Below are 14,793 nucleotides of genomic sequence, written 5' to 3' on the forward strand. Positions count from 1 at the left end.
GTTGTGAATACTGAGAAGTCTGACAATCTACCATCCACAGTGTAGTTCCAATCCAAACTTGAAGGCCTGACAATCAGAGGAGCCAGTGGTGTTAGCCTCAGTCTTAACTCTGAAGGCCCAAGTGCCAGGAAAACCAATGTCTCAGGAAAGAAGGCAAATTGGCCCTTCCTCTGCCTTTTTGTTCTCTTTATGTCCTCAATGGATTGAATGATGCCCACCAACACTGCTGAGGGTGGGTCTTCTTTACTTAGTCCACTTGTTCAAATGCTAAGTATCTTTTAGAATCAACCTCATAGACATATCCAGAAATTATGTTTTACTTATTACTTGGCTACCCATTATAGTCAAGGATACATCTGGCCAAATGCTGAAAAGAGATGGCTAGAAATATAAGTGTACAGAATAGATATGTCTGGGTGGTAAAGAACATAAACCAATCTGATGCCAAAAAGCCTGGGAAAGAAATATATAATGGAGCTCTCAACATGTGCCCTGAGGGTGAGGATGTGTTTCCTGTGTGAACTCTCCCAATGGCAGCCACCATAGCAAAGGCAGTTGTTAATAAACTTCACAATGACCTATTCTACAAAAGTCAGTGAGCCTATTTTTAACCTCCTTCAATGCTAACTCAGGAGACTGATGAGTAAAGAAGCCATGATGAGAGCAAACTATTGGCATTCCCTCACCAGGGTTAATCATCTACCACCTCTGAGTCCAGGTGAATCTCTAATACTGTTTTTACCTGAGGGGTCAAACTTGTTACCTGATTTTAAAACATTTTACTGGACTTCTTCTAGTATGGAGGGATGAGATTTATTATTGAAAAAATGTGCATTTGCCTCATTTACAGTTGTTACTTTTGTCAGTGCCATAACCCACAGACATCTTGAATATCCTGTTCATTATCAGGGCATCACTTATTTACTATAATTCATTTGTTTGTTACTATTCCCTCAGTAATATTGTTGAGATGGACTAAACCAATAGTCCTTCATTTTCATACTCTCATCATCTGGGGCTTCATCTGGGGTTAGTGGGATTTAGCTTATAGGCTGGGTCTAGACTTGCATTCCATGTCTCTTGTCACATTTAGATCAAAGCTAACATGTTCAACTGCAAATCTGATTTTATAACAAATGCAAAACTTATTTCACAACAAAAAAGCTAACACAGTAAGTGTATACCTGTAGGAATCATTTATCCTATCATGTGTGCTCATAGGTCAGAATAGATAGAAATCTAGAGTATATAATAAGTTTGTGCAATGATTATTACTAATATTTAAAGTCATTCTATAACAAATTAATAGGCTATTCCACTGATCAAATCACCTTAAGAATCAACAACAATATTAGAGTATGGGGGGGGGGGCCTTGAAATACAATAGGAAACACATAGCATCAGTGATGAATAAGTCATTTTGCCTAAAATTACTTATTATTTGCCTAATACATACTCCATGTATATGTACTGTCTTACCCCCCCCCAAAAAAAAAGCAATAAATAGAATCAAGTCAAAACCCACCATGAGAAAAAATTTTAGCAAACATTAAAAGCTGAAAACTACTACAAGGAAAATGGATTGGTTTTCTTAAATAATTAAAGATGTTAATAAGAACAGAGATGTAATCCTTATTAATTAAGTTTATACATGTAATGTAAATATATATAAAATTCTCAGTGATTTGAAATATCACCTTTATCATGCATGAGATAAACTTGTATTTATTCATCATTTTCTGGTTATTTTTTTCTTTTTTAAATCCCATGTCTTGTTTTATTCAACTTATCAATTTATATGACTCCTGAAAATAAACAAAAACATTCTTCATTCCCTGCATGAAACTAATATTAAACTTTCTTGGTAATTAAGAGAAAACAAAATTTTATGAGCATCAGTCTTCCTATGCAAAGACTGGTCATTCCATTTTATAGAGAATTTTATCTTTAGAAGAATTTTTAAATTTCATAATTATAAAAGTTTTGCAACTTACATTGTTATTTGATTTTATATGTTTTATAATGTATATTGTATTTAGTATTGTAAATATTATTTCCCTTTCCATAGTATCATGTATGGTTGGTCTATTTGTGGCTTCTCTATCAATGAGTTCAACCAATCTCAGATGGTAGATTGAAAATATTTGTAAAAAATTTGCATATGTAATTAACACATATAGCCTTTTTTCCCAAAAAAATACAGTATAACAACTACTTGCAAAGCATTTTCATTGTATTAGGTATTATGAGTAATCTATACTTGATTTAAAATATACCAGAGGATGTGCATTGTTTATATGCAAATATTACATCGTTTTATATACGGGACTTGAGCAGCCAAATATATTGGTAACCATGGAGTGTCTGTAGCTAATCTCCTATGGATACTAAAGAATGACTTTATTTGCTAGTGTATATCAATTTCTCAACAATGGCATTATTAAAATTTTGCCCTGAATAATTCTTTGTTGGATATGGTGAAAAGATGCTGTTCTGTGCATTGTCAGATGTTTAACAGCAGTGTCCATGGGTACCAGATGCCACTAGCACTCCCAACTCAACCCCTCCTCTTGTGACAATAACAAATATCTCCAGACACTCTTAAATATTTTCCCTCCACTTAGGGTAGAGAGTGAGTCAATTACATCCTACTGTGAACCACTGTTATATATGAATTTTTTATTTTAATGTTATATATTTCTAAATCTTTTCATGAGGCATCTTTTTTTCCCATTGATTCTATTGAGTTAATTCTTGTCTCTCTCACTGTTTTATTTTGCTTGAGTGTGATATAAAATGTTAAACAGAAATGAGGATATGAAAAATATCACTTCTTCTAACCTTATGTAGAATTCTTTATTCTTCCTTAAGGAAGATTCTGGGTTTTAGGTAGATACACATAAACATATATGATACAGAGTAAATAATGTCCATTGACTGATGTTATCTATTAGGCTTTTATCATGATGTATGAGTTGTTTTGTCAAATGCTCTTTCAGAATCTCATAATTTTTTTTTCTTATTTTACCCTTTCATCTACCACTCTGAGATTCTACTATAAATTGTAATTATTTTTATTTCTAGAATAAGCCTCACTTGGTTATGTTATGCTATTTTTAATATGTTGCTCAATTTTCTTATGAATGTGTTAGATCATTGTCGTGATAATTATTATATAGATTAACCTGCAATTTACTATTATTATACAATCTTAATCAGGACAGTATCAATACTATATTGTTTCATGTAAAAAGTTTAGATATTTTTGTTCATTCTTCTGCAGATAGGAATAATATGAATACTTTGAAAATAAAGGGTTTGAAAGTTTGGGAAATATGTATATATTTATAAATTTAGATACACAAATATATATATATATATATATATATATATATATATATATATATATACACATATGTGTGTGTGTGTATGTGTTGGTGTATATATGTATATATACACCAACATAGATATATCATGTGTGTTCATGTCCCCCCCCCCCCCCAGGGGAATATTGGGAGTTGAACCCATAGGCACTTAACCACTGAGCTATAGCCCAATTCATTTTTATTTTTTTAAATTTTATGACAGTGTTTCACTAAGTTGTTTAGGGCCTTGCTAAATTGCTGAGGATGGCCTCACGTGTAATCCTTCTGCTTCAGCCTGACATGTAGCTGGGATAACAGAGGTATTCCACCATATCTGGCTATATTCAGAAACTCTCTGGTGTAAAGTTGACTTTATTTAATTATACAGTGTGTATACATGTGTGTACATACATGTGTGTATTTCACCCACAACTGACTTTTTTGCATGATTTTTCCAAACATTCCAGTTTAAGTAAAGATACAGTCTGTTTCATAAAAATATCATATATAATACATTTTACTGGAAAAGCTCAGGAATACAATATTCACCAAGATATTGCACATTAAAAATAATTTTTCTATAATCTAGATTTTTTAAGGTTTATCTTAGAAGAAAATATTTGGATTACACTAGCTCTCCTTGGGTTTTTTCTTTCAATTGTTGATCTAAGGTTGTATATTTTATAGGATGCTATTAAGACATATTATACAAACGAGTTTTTTTTGTTCCTTGTCGTTGATGTTTTGCATGAATTTCCAAAGGATTTTTTTCTTGTATGTCAAATTCAATAATTAAAATTTTATGTGTCAATGTTGGCCTTTCTCTGTCAATTTTTCTCATACAAAAGTAGCACCTTTCAAAATGGAATTTTCTATTTTCTTTTATATCTGAAAAGTTATTGTGAATTTTCTAATATTGAATATTAATTTTCTACATTACAGTTCCTTTTACTCTTTAGAAGACACAATTTATATATATGTAGTATAATAAAATATGATAAATATATAAATAATATAATAAATAATAAATATATTTGCATATAATATAGTATAATTTCTACATATAATGTTATATATAATGTTTATATATAATATTTACTTATATATTAAAGCCTTTTATACTTTATTATATACTTGTCAAATTATTCACTTCTTTCTCTGTTTCATTTTCTTGAATCTTTGCATTAATCCCTTGCATTTCTGCCTGAATTTTCACTAAACAGATACAAAGCTTGCAATGTATTCTTATTTTAAAATATGCTTTTATTCTTATTCAGTATCTTTCCCAAAATTTATTTGCTTGTTTTACATTTTTTTGCATCTGAATTTGTTTTCATATATATATTTACTTGTTTCTTCATTATTATTTACATAATGGATTGTCATTTTAGGGTTGTGTATGTGAATGTTCATGTTTGTGTACTTTCTGGTAAAAGGTTTCTTGTATGTCAAATTTTTTTCATTTTTTTCTTAAGGCAATTGTGTTTATATATATTTTGCCAGTATATATTTTGAATTCTAAGTTTATTTAAAGTATTTTTATAATGGCAATAACAGAAGAGCTTTTGAAAGACATGATAAGTTTAATTTTTCTGTTTAATAACAAATACTTCTGTTGCTACAGAGAAGCAACATTTCCCCAGTGTATTCTCTGTCTCTTGTCCTGCTTCTTTTATTGTCCTTCCACATTCCTTTTATTCTATCACTAAGTCTACAAGGGATGTTTTTCTCTTTCAAAATGTTTTCTTCTCCATTCAATGATGTCTTTCTAAGAGTGACACTTCTGGCCTCACAGGTTTTCTAAGCTTTCTCTTTCAAATCACTGAGAGACAATGTTTGATCCATTAGAACTCAATCTTGCTTTCAGTATTTCCATTCATGGAAAGTGTTCTTGTTTTGAAATGAACCCTCACTGGTGTTATCTTTTCTTTCACCTTCATAATCCTCACAGAATGTCCCCTATTCCCTGATGTCTTCCTCTGTCATCCACATGAGCAAGCTGTGTGCTTTACCTTCAGCTTTGCAAGTATCAGATATATTCTCCCCACTTTTCTGTAACTCAAATTGAGTTACAGAACTCCTATTTATGTCCTAATACTGATATATGGCTGACTTAATGTTCTTTTAACATGATTTTATATGTATTTTAGGATAATTTATTGAGAAATAAAAATTTAAGACAGAATTTCTCTGTAAGGAAATTTATAACACCTGCTTGATTTTGAAAGTTGAAAAATAAAAATAAAGTGTTCAGCTAAATATGTAAGCAGAATCCATTGTACAAAAATTATAGTATAAATCTTCCAAATGACTTCAAGGGAAAAAAATTAATAGAGATTATATCACAAAAACTAGTCAAAATTAACGACGGAAATACACACAAAAGTATTTGTAAAACTAGAACAATGTCATCATCCAAACCAATATTAATTTCAGATCACAATATGACACTCAGGAAAATGTAAAATCAGATTGATATTTAAAATGAATAAAATATCAAATAAAATAATATCAAAATTTATAAAGCAAAAATGGAGGGATGTTTCAGGAAAATTCAGTATTAAGTCAATGATAGGAAAATATACTGCTCCAAGTTCAGGTCATAAAAAAACACTATTTCCAAATATTACCTTGTGTTGTAGTGGAAAGTTAGATTACTTTGTTTTAGGTGACATAGTTCATAAAAATTGGAAGCTATCCTCGACAAATCTCATATTGTAGAAATTTTAGAAACACCAGTTCTTCTTCTTATACTGACCTAGCAAAAACCACTGGCATCTTCCCCTAGACCAACCCCAGAGGAATCAAACCTCAAAACAAAGTAAGAAAAAGCCTGGGAGAAACTGTTTGTACTCTGAGCATGTCTGTTAGTAGGTGTGCTGTCAGCTGGTGAGCAGAGGCAGACAGGTGCACTCCAAGGTAATATAGATCCTGTGGTATTCCTCTCTCATTTATCCCTACCTTACCTTGGAATCATTAGTTCTAGATCCTACACCTGTGGCAAATCAGACTTCTGGGGTAGGTGTATTCAGGAATATCATAAAAGCTGTGTTGGTTAGTGGCTGAGAAAAAGCACTTTCCTACTGTATAGCCATAGCCAGTGAAGAATCTAAGGAGTTCTGCGTCTGCTTCTCCCTGCATGTGGAGGGGAGGCTTCAAGATGAGTTTTTCCCATTGGTTTGCGATAGATATATTGTACTGTTGTTTCATCTGTAAATTTTCACCATAGGATTCAATTCTACTTATCTTGAGTTCATTGGATTTGACTCTAATAGAGGTCTGATCGAAAGACACAGTCACATTAGCTGACACAGTGCCCAGTTGACCCAATTCCCAAAATCCTCAATGGAAACAGAAACTCATAGGTCTGAGAATTCCAAATCTGATGAGTTAACAGTTTCAAAGAAAAAGAACAAAGGAGGTGTGCCATCAGAAGGAGAGATTAGAGAAGCTAAAGGAGGTAAAACAGATTAATTAACATACTAAAGACAATGAGATAGTATTAGTAAAATGAAAACAAAAAAATAAGGAAATTGCCACAGCCCAAACTTTCTTCTTTCTGACTAGAGTTCCTGGGCTTCCATCAACACATGCCCTAACTATTCTTGGTTCCATTGGGGTGCCTGTTTCCCTTATCAATTTACCTAACACCCCTTCCATATTTTCATCAAAAGGACAATACAATACACTTAGACAAAACAAGACAAAAACATACTGTATCAATCCTCTCCATTTTCTCGAAATGGCCATTTTTTCTCTCGCCCTTTCTAGGGACGAGCAGATTTGCTCCCATCCTATCTATGGACTGGCAGATCCATAGATCTGATGAGATCCATAAGACTCTCATCACTTACCCCCAAGTGTCTCGGGGCTCCCGGTACGGGCCATCATCTGCCACAGTCCTACTGGCTGGGCAAAATGGGGGGGGCGCGACAAGGAACTTGTGAAGGTTGATACAGCTGGAGTGGGAGCCGTTTATTGTAGGACAGGAGGGGTATATATACATTACACACAGCTTATCTTAATTAACATAAACTAGATACAGCAGTCAACCAATAAGGAATCTCTACACTTAATGGCTCACTGGGATTACTTCACAAACCACTCCCTCTGCAAAATGCCAGGCGCCATCTTGACTTGTTTACAGACCCTAACAGGAAATAATAAAATAATTTAGTTGTAAAGAATATAATAGTTAAAACAAAGAACCTAAGAGAGGATTTGGAAAGGCAAGGGGCTTTATTCCTGGGTGGAGCTAATAGAAACATGTGAAACACCTACCTTACAGGTTGCTTGTTATGATGTGAACCACTGAGGAGAGCTACCATGTGAAGAGAGATATCAAGACTGCAGCTGAAGTCTGTGTTGTGGACAGTGGAACAGAGAATCAAGCGCTGCTCTGCTCTTAATGGACAATGAACAAGTGCAATTTGTGAAAGATCTAATAGTTACAAAAATAGAGCATGAGCTTCGGCCACACTTGCTAAGAAAAGAAATATGAAAAGAAAGTGCACAGTTTGATATTGATATTTGTCCTTCTTTCTTTGGCACAAATCCTTCCAAAAGGATCTAAATGATCCTGGTCAGAATGAAAGGGAAAGTCAATCAGCAAGGAATACATCCTTCTTCATTGACTCAAGAGGAACTCCCGCACCAAGATCAGAACTAAAATTGGGAGAAAGATATAACATATATAGTTTTATTTGTTTAGGAATAGGTTTTGAATGATTAAATTTTAGGCAAAATTAGATTTCCTCTTATTGAAAAAGTTACCTAATATATAAGGAAACTGTTAAAAATGTTATGTGGAAAACAAAAGAAGTTGCTACATAGCATGTTTGGAAAGTAATGGGAGAAAGTTTTTCTTTTTGTTTGCTTGTTATTTATAACTTTTATGGTATAAAGAAACCATGAATCTCCATTAATAAGTCAAGATAAGCTTTGCTCTTTATTCATGACACAAAACTCCTAAAAAATCTTAATTTTTAAGAACAGAAGGTAATATTTATATGCAACTTGATACTGTATATCTGTATTTTTATACTAGTTTAATCCCAGAAGGTATTTAACAAGTGAAAGTAGCAAATAAACCAATAAAAACTCATGGCATATTAACATAAGCAGATTATTTTATCTCTAAAATAGTGATATTTAAAGTTAACTTATAGAAGCTTTTATTTAAGGCAATATAACAGAATAATTTCTATTATAACTTAGATTGATATGATCTTTTTTTTTATAAATGTGGGTTGTACTCAAGTTAAAACACATGTATTAATTTGATGAGTATTGTTTATTTCGCAAAAAAATTCTAATCACTAAAGCCAGAATTCCAAAGACATCTGATCCATTAATTTAATTTATCTTAATTATGCTAATTGCCACATAAGCAATTCTGTTAATGGGATCAGTATTTGTCTTGTAAAGACAGGTTACAAAATTGAATTGGCATTCCTCATTGTGACATGGAATTCATCCAATTAACCCGAAATTATTGAGCATTTATTACGTCCAAGGTCCGACTTAGATTATACAAAACAAGAGGATATTCCTACAAGGTATTTAGAGGAAATTAAATTGTCTAAACAATTGTTAGAAGCAATAAAACTTTAAGACTGAAATGCAGAGAGAAATTGCTGTGGAGAGGGAGTCCAGGAAAGTTCAGAGAGCAGCAGAGTTGCTGAGCATGGGAATGGACCAGGGGACCAGCTTACCAGGGCACATTTTCAGATGGAATTGTAAAATTTTGATTTTGTACTATGATGATATCTCCAGATATTTTGAGCTTAAAATTAGTGACATTATTTTCACTCCATATTTTTCCATTTGGGGAAAATTCTAGGCTTTATATTGATAGAAGAGAAACTTCTAGATACCATTTATTACATAGGTCTTCTCTCTGGAGATAAGTCTCCCAGAATTAAGACTGATTTTGTTTTACATAGTAAGGTATTTGCCATGAGGAAGAACTATGGGAAACAGAAAATGCAGAAATTCATTTGGTTAAGAGCATAACTTTAAGGAAACCTAGCCCAAGACAAAATGAGGATGGATATTCAGATTTAGATTTTGAAAAGCCTTATATAATAGTTTTATATTTTTCTAACTAAAATTTTAATTTTAATTAAAGTACTGCTATAATAAAAAACATATTTTAATGATATTAACCTGAAATTGGGGAAAATAGATTTGATGGGGAGGAAAACTCTGCTTTGTCCCATTTAAGGTAAAGTTTTGTTTTGTTTTGTTTTTCCTTTTTTTTTCAGTACCGGAGATGGAATCCAGGGCTCACACATACTCAGCAAGCATTCCATCACTGAGAGCTGCCGCAGTCCGGGGGTGACCAACAACTTGTGTACATTGACGAACAACTTGTGAACAACTCCTGATACAGCAGGAGTAGGAGCCCTTTATTGTAGGACAACAGAGGTATTTATACATTCCACAAAGCTTATCTTAATTAACATAAACTAGATATGGCAGTCAACCAATAAGGAATCTCCACACTTAATGGCTAGATGGCATTACTTCACAAACCACTCCCTCTGGCGAAATGCCAGGCTCCATCCACACTTGTCTACAGACTAGCTATAGCCCCAGTCCTGTATTTTTTTCCTTGTGTTTGCTCTTATAGTAATAAATATTCATGGCTCATTGTTCACTAGGCACTGAACTAGAAACTAGTGATGAAGTGGTGGGGAAAACAGGTAAGGAACTCACCCTTATGAAATTTTGAGGCCAGTGAGAAGAGATAGGATACTGCCAAATGTCTTCTTTGATATAAGGAGGGCAACTCAAAGCAGAGCAGAGATGAAGAGCATGAGAAGAAGATTACCATTAAGCAGGGACAAGAGGTGGGAGGGAATGGGGGAGAGAAGGGGAATTGCATGGAAATGGAAGATGATCCTCATTGTTATACAAAATTACACATAAGAGGATGTGAGGGGAAAGGGAAAAAAAGAGAGAAATGAATTACTGTAGGTGGGGTAGAGAGAGAAGATGGGAGGGGAGGGGAAGGGAGGGGGGATAGGAAGGGGATAGTGCCGCAGTCTCTGGCTGGGCACAAATCAAGAGCCACCACACAGCTTGTAGAGTCAAACAGCAATTCTTTATTCCCGATTTCACACTGGCCGTCTACAAACACGTTCTGGGGGAATCCAGGTTCTCTGCCCAAAATCCACACTTCACTGGTCTTCTGTCTCCCAAATATATTTCTGACCCTAAGAACTCAAGAGGACCTCAGGCAGCAGGATACACCCTATTCTAAAGGGGGAACACCCTAATCTCCTATTATGCTAAACCGCCCTATTCTAAAGGGGGAACACCCTAATCTCCTATTATGCTAAGCCTGGGACACCCTAAACACGGATCCACCCTGGTCCTTGAGCAAGGTCACCTTTCAGGAGTCCTTCCACTAGACAGCATGGGAGTAGCTGGCAAGGAAATTGTCATACCTACTTGGCTGATGGCTCCCAGCATCAGCCAAGGCAGCAGAATACAACAGACACTAGTATGGCAGTATGTATAAACGTGGCTGTATAAGCAATGTGATACTGCAATCTGTACACATGGTAAAAATAAGAATTCATAAACCACTTAAACCAAATGTATGAAATATGATATGTCAAGATCATTGTAATGTTTTGAGCAACCAATAAAAATTAAATTAAAAAAAGAAAAAAAAATTCAGATTGTGCTAAAAGCTTCAATTAAAAAATTCTCATAAAGATAGAATAATGGTCGGGTTGAGTTAGAACTCAGTGTTCAATGGCTAGAAGAGTCACTCTGGAAGACAATATTTGGCATTTGGGTGGGGGTGCAGAAGGGGGTAATGTATTGAGGACAGTTTGGTGGACTTGATGAGGGATTTGAGGTAGTGTAGGAGGGAGAAGTGCAATAGATAGTCCTACTCAGATCACGTACAGAGAAGACAACAGGATCAATTCAAATATTCGTCTGAGTTTGCATTGATATTATATTTTACTAAGTACGAAGTTAGTTATTTTAGGCAATAAAGAATTAGGTTAATAAATGTATAGTAATTAATGGACCCACTTTGTTATTATATGATAATGTCAAGCAGTTATAGTTACAATAAACATGAACATCGTGATATATAAGAATTTTTGTTTTAATATTTTGTATCTCTCCTCTAATTAATAGTTGGAGAATATTTTAGTTATAATGATTCTAGACTGGAAGAGTGTATATTGTCAATATTGGTTTATGTTGCAAAACATACATACATGAATAGTAGTATTTAAGTTTTTTGTGTGTTTGTGTGTGGGGGGGGTGGTGGTTAAACAAATAGTTGTAGCACGATCCGTGCATTCACTGCTCCATTTCAGAGATAACATTAAAATCAAGTTTACAATTGGCTATTTACATGTGTTTTCCACTAGTGTCTGGTTAATAAAAAACAGAGAAGCCTCATTGTTTATCTTTAGAATCCATGCCCTTCTTTAAAGCAGGAATGATACATCATTTATATTTAATATCAGTTGACTATAATGTGCATAAGGATACAGATATACATATATTTTTATAAAAATTTTAGGTTTTTATTCAGATCTATCCTATTCATCTGCTATGTAAAAATAATTTTTGCTGCAATATATCAATAGAGTATTTGTGAAAAACTGTGTGCAGTTTCCTTTGCTTTAGAAACAAAGCAAAACCTATTTATGTATTCTGAGTTTAATGATTTCATAACTGTGAGACCTGCCATTCTTCTCTTTGTCACTTTATGCCTAAAATGATATCTTATGGATCCTTACATAAAAATCACAATAAAACATCCTGAGATTTTTTATGTATTGTTTAGAAGTCAATATATGCAAAAGATCTTTCTGTAACATGAGCTAATGATATACTTTTGGAAATAACCTAAAAATAGCAGATATGCATTTGGAGTGCAGCTACCTAGATTTCATCTGATCTTTGTAAAGTTACTGAAACATCAGTCTTTTTAAAATTCTCTTTACTTGTTCTCTATTCCTTCATCATTTCCTTAGTAGCCATCTATCATAATTATTTTATTTTGCAACATGTATAATTTGTGAATTATGCTTGTGAGCCTGATTTCTTTAACAGAGAATCTCCAAAGAACAGAAAGGCATCTGGAGAACTGTGGAGTAAGGTAGGATCAGGGTTGCATTTTCATATCTGTGTTCATTGATAATAAAACATCATCCACACAATAGGGAAGGAAGATGGCTGACAGCACTCCTCTGCCTTCACCAAGGAATGCTGACAGCTGCATTTCTGGAAACCTGGGGCAAGTTTCATGATTAAAAAAAAAGGAAAAAATGCACTATTATATTTCCATAGGCAATTTAAAAACATATATAATTTGGAATACATTTAATAGCATATCATCATAGTATTTCACAATACATTTTAAAAACTACCAGCATTTCTTCGTGCTCAAAATTCATCTGAGAGTTAATTCCTCATGCTTAATAGCTAAAAGCTATTCATAGTAAAAAGGTTGATGATGCAGAGGGTTCTTGTGTTATATGAATAAATCCATCAACTCAGAAAATTATCTCAAAATCCATGGATATACACATATGGACTTTGTCAGAAAAGTATTGCATAAATATTCAACACATTATGTTAGATATTTATGTTTATAAATATACATTTCATATTTAATGAAATGAGTAGTAATATCAAGGGCTCTATTCACATCTTTATTCTATCTAATAGAAAACAAAATACAAATGTGCTACAGTAATTAACTGACTTACATTATCGTATTTTTTGAGACTAAAGCTAGAAAACGTTGCATAGATTTAGATTCAAATGCAGCATATTAAAGAAGCTAACCATGTGCTCTGTGATACAAGGTTCCATGGGAGACAACACAGAATTTAAGAAAACAGTCTATTGGCTAAAGTACAATAATCTTGCCCAGGAAACTAGAAAATAGGTAGAACCCATTTTGTAGCATAAATACCTTGAAGCTGCTCTGCTAAGCTCAAGTTAGCAGCTGGTCCTGAAAACCTCTTCCCCTTACCCTAGATCATAATTTCCTTTTACTCCTAGACTAGAAGCACATATGTTGAGCTCCATGAGGAAGAGGCAACAAGACTCACGAGCATTACAGTTTATCCTCCCAGATTTCCATCTCAAACTGTTGGGATCCCTGCTGGGGATTGTGAGGTTCCTCCTCGTGCTTACCTTCTGACTGACTGAAGATTTGTGCTCCAGCCATATGGGGCAGGGAATAGCCTTGCAGCAACTGCTTAACTAGTCCTGATCATAGCTTTATCTAGTTTCCTGCAATAATCTGTCAGTGTCCTTTAATTCTGTTTCTCTAATTGAATCCTGACAGGCACATGTCAATAATTTGGAGAAAAAAAAATTTAACTAATTATTTCCTCTTTAGCTGAGTCAAAATTGATGTAATATAGTAGCTAAATTCTTATATGGAAGTAGTTCTCCAGTGTTACCATTTTATATAACCATGGTACACTGTTCAAGACTAAAAGATTAGCCTTACACTACCAGCAACTAAATTAACAAAATTACATCCCTTATTGTGATGCGAATGGTTTTTCCACTAATGTCCTCTGGATGTTTCAAAATCCAGTCCTGGACTTTCCAGTACATTCAGTCATCATGTTCCTTTTTTTTTTTGTAGTGTTGGGGATTGAACCCAGGGCCTTATGCATGCAAGGCAAGTACTCTATCAACTGAGCTATATCCCCAGCCCTCATATTCCCTTATTTTCTTCTGATTTTCAACTGTTTCTTAGTCTTTTTGTTTTCTTTACATTTACATGTGTGTGTGTGTATGTGTGTGTGTGTGTGTGTGTGTGTGTGTGTGTGTGTGTGTGTGATTTTTCCCTTTATTTATTTTCTCGCAAACCTTTCAGGGAGAGTCAATGAAGAAAATTTTGAAAATTTCTTACCACACTTACCTTCAGTCTGTGGGTGTCTTTTCTTATGAGATGAGTCTCTTGGAGGCAGCATATGGTTGGATCTTCTTTTAAAATCCAATCTGCCAGTCTTTTGATTGCTGAGTTTTGGCAAATAACAATCAGGATTATTATTGAGAAGTGATTTGTATTCCCAGTTATTTTTGTTTATTTTTGGTATTTAACTTTATTTAGTTTCTCTTTAATGGGTTTTTCCCTTAGAGTGATACTTCCCTTTTCTAATTTTCATTGTTTTTCATTTCTCCCTCATGGAATATTTTACCAAGGATGTGCTATAGTTCAGGCCTTCTAGTTGTAAATTCTTTTAACTTTTGTGTATCATGGACGGTTTTCATTTTATCATAAAAATAGCATCCGAATCAAAATTCAATTGCTAACCACAATTTAATTTTGCTGGGTATGATTATTGGTTGGCATCTGTTTCTTTCAGAGCTTTGTATATGTTGTTGCAGAATCTTGTAGCTTTCAGAGTCTCTGTTGAGA

This window comes from Callospermophilus lateralis, unplaced genomic scaffold, assembly GCF_048772815.1.
Source record: "Callospermophilus lateralis isolate mCalLat2 unplaced genomic scaffold, mCalLat2.hap1 Scaffold_312, whole genome shotgun sequence".
NCBI classification, from domain to species: Eukaryota; Metazoa; Chordata; class Mammalia; order Rodentia; family Sciuridae; genus Callospermophilus; species Callospermophilus lateralis.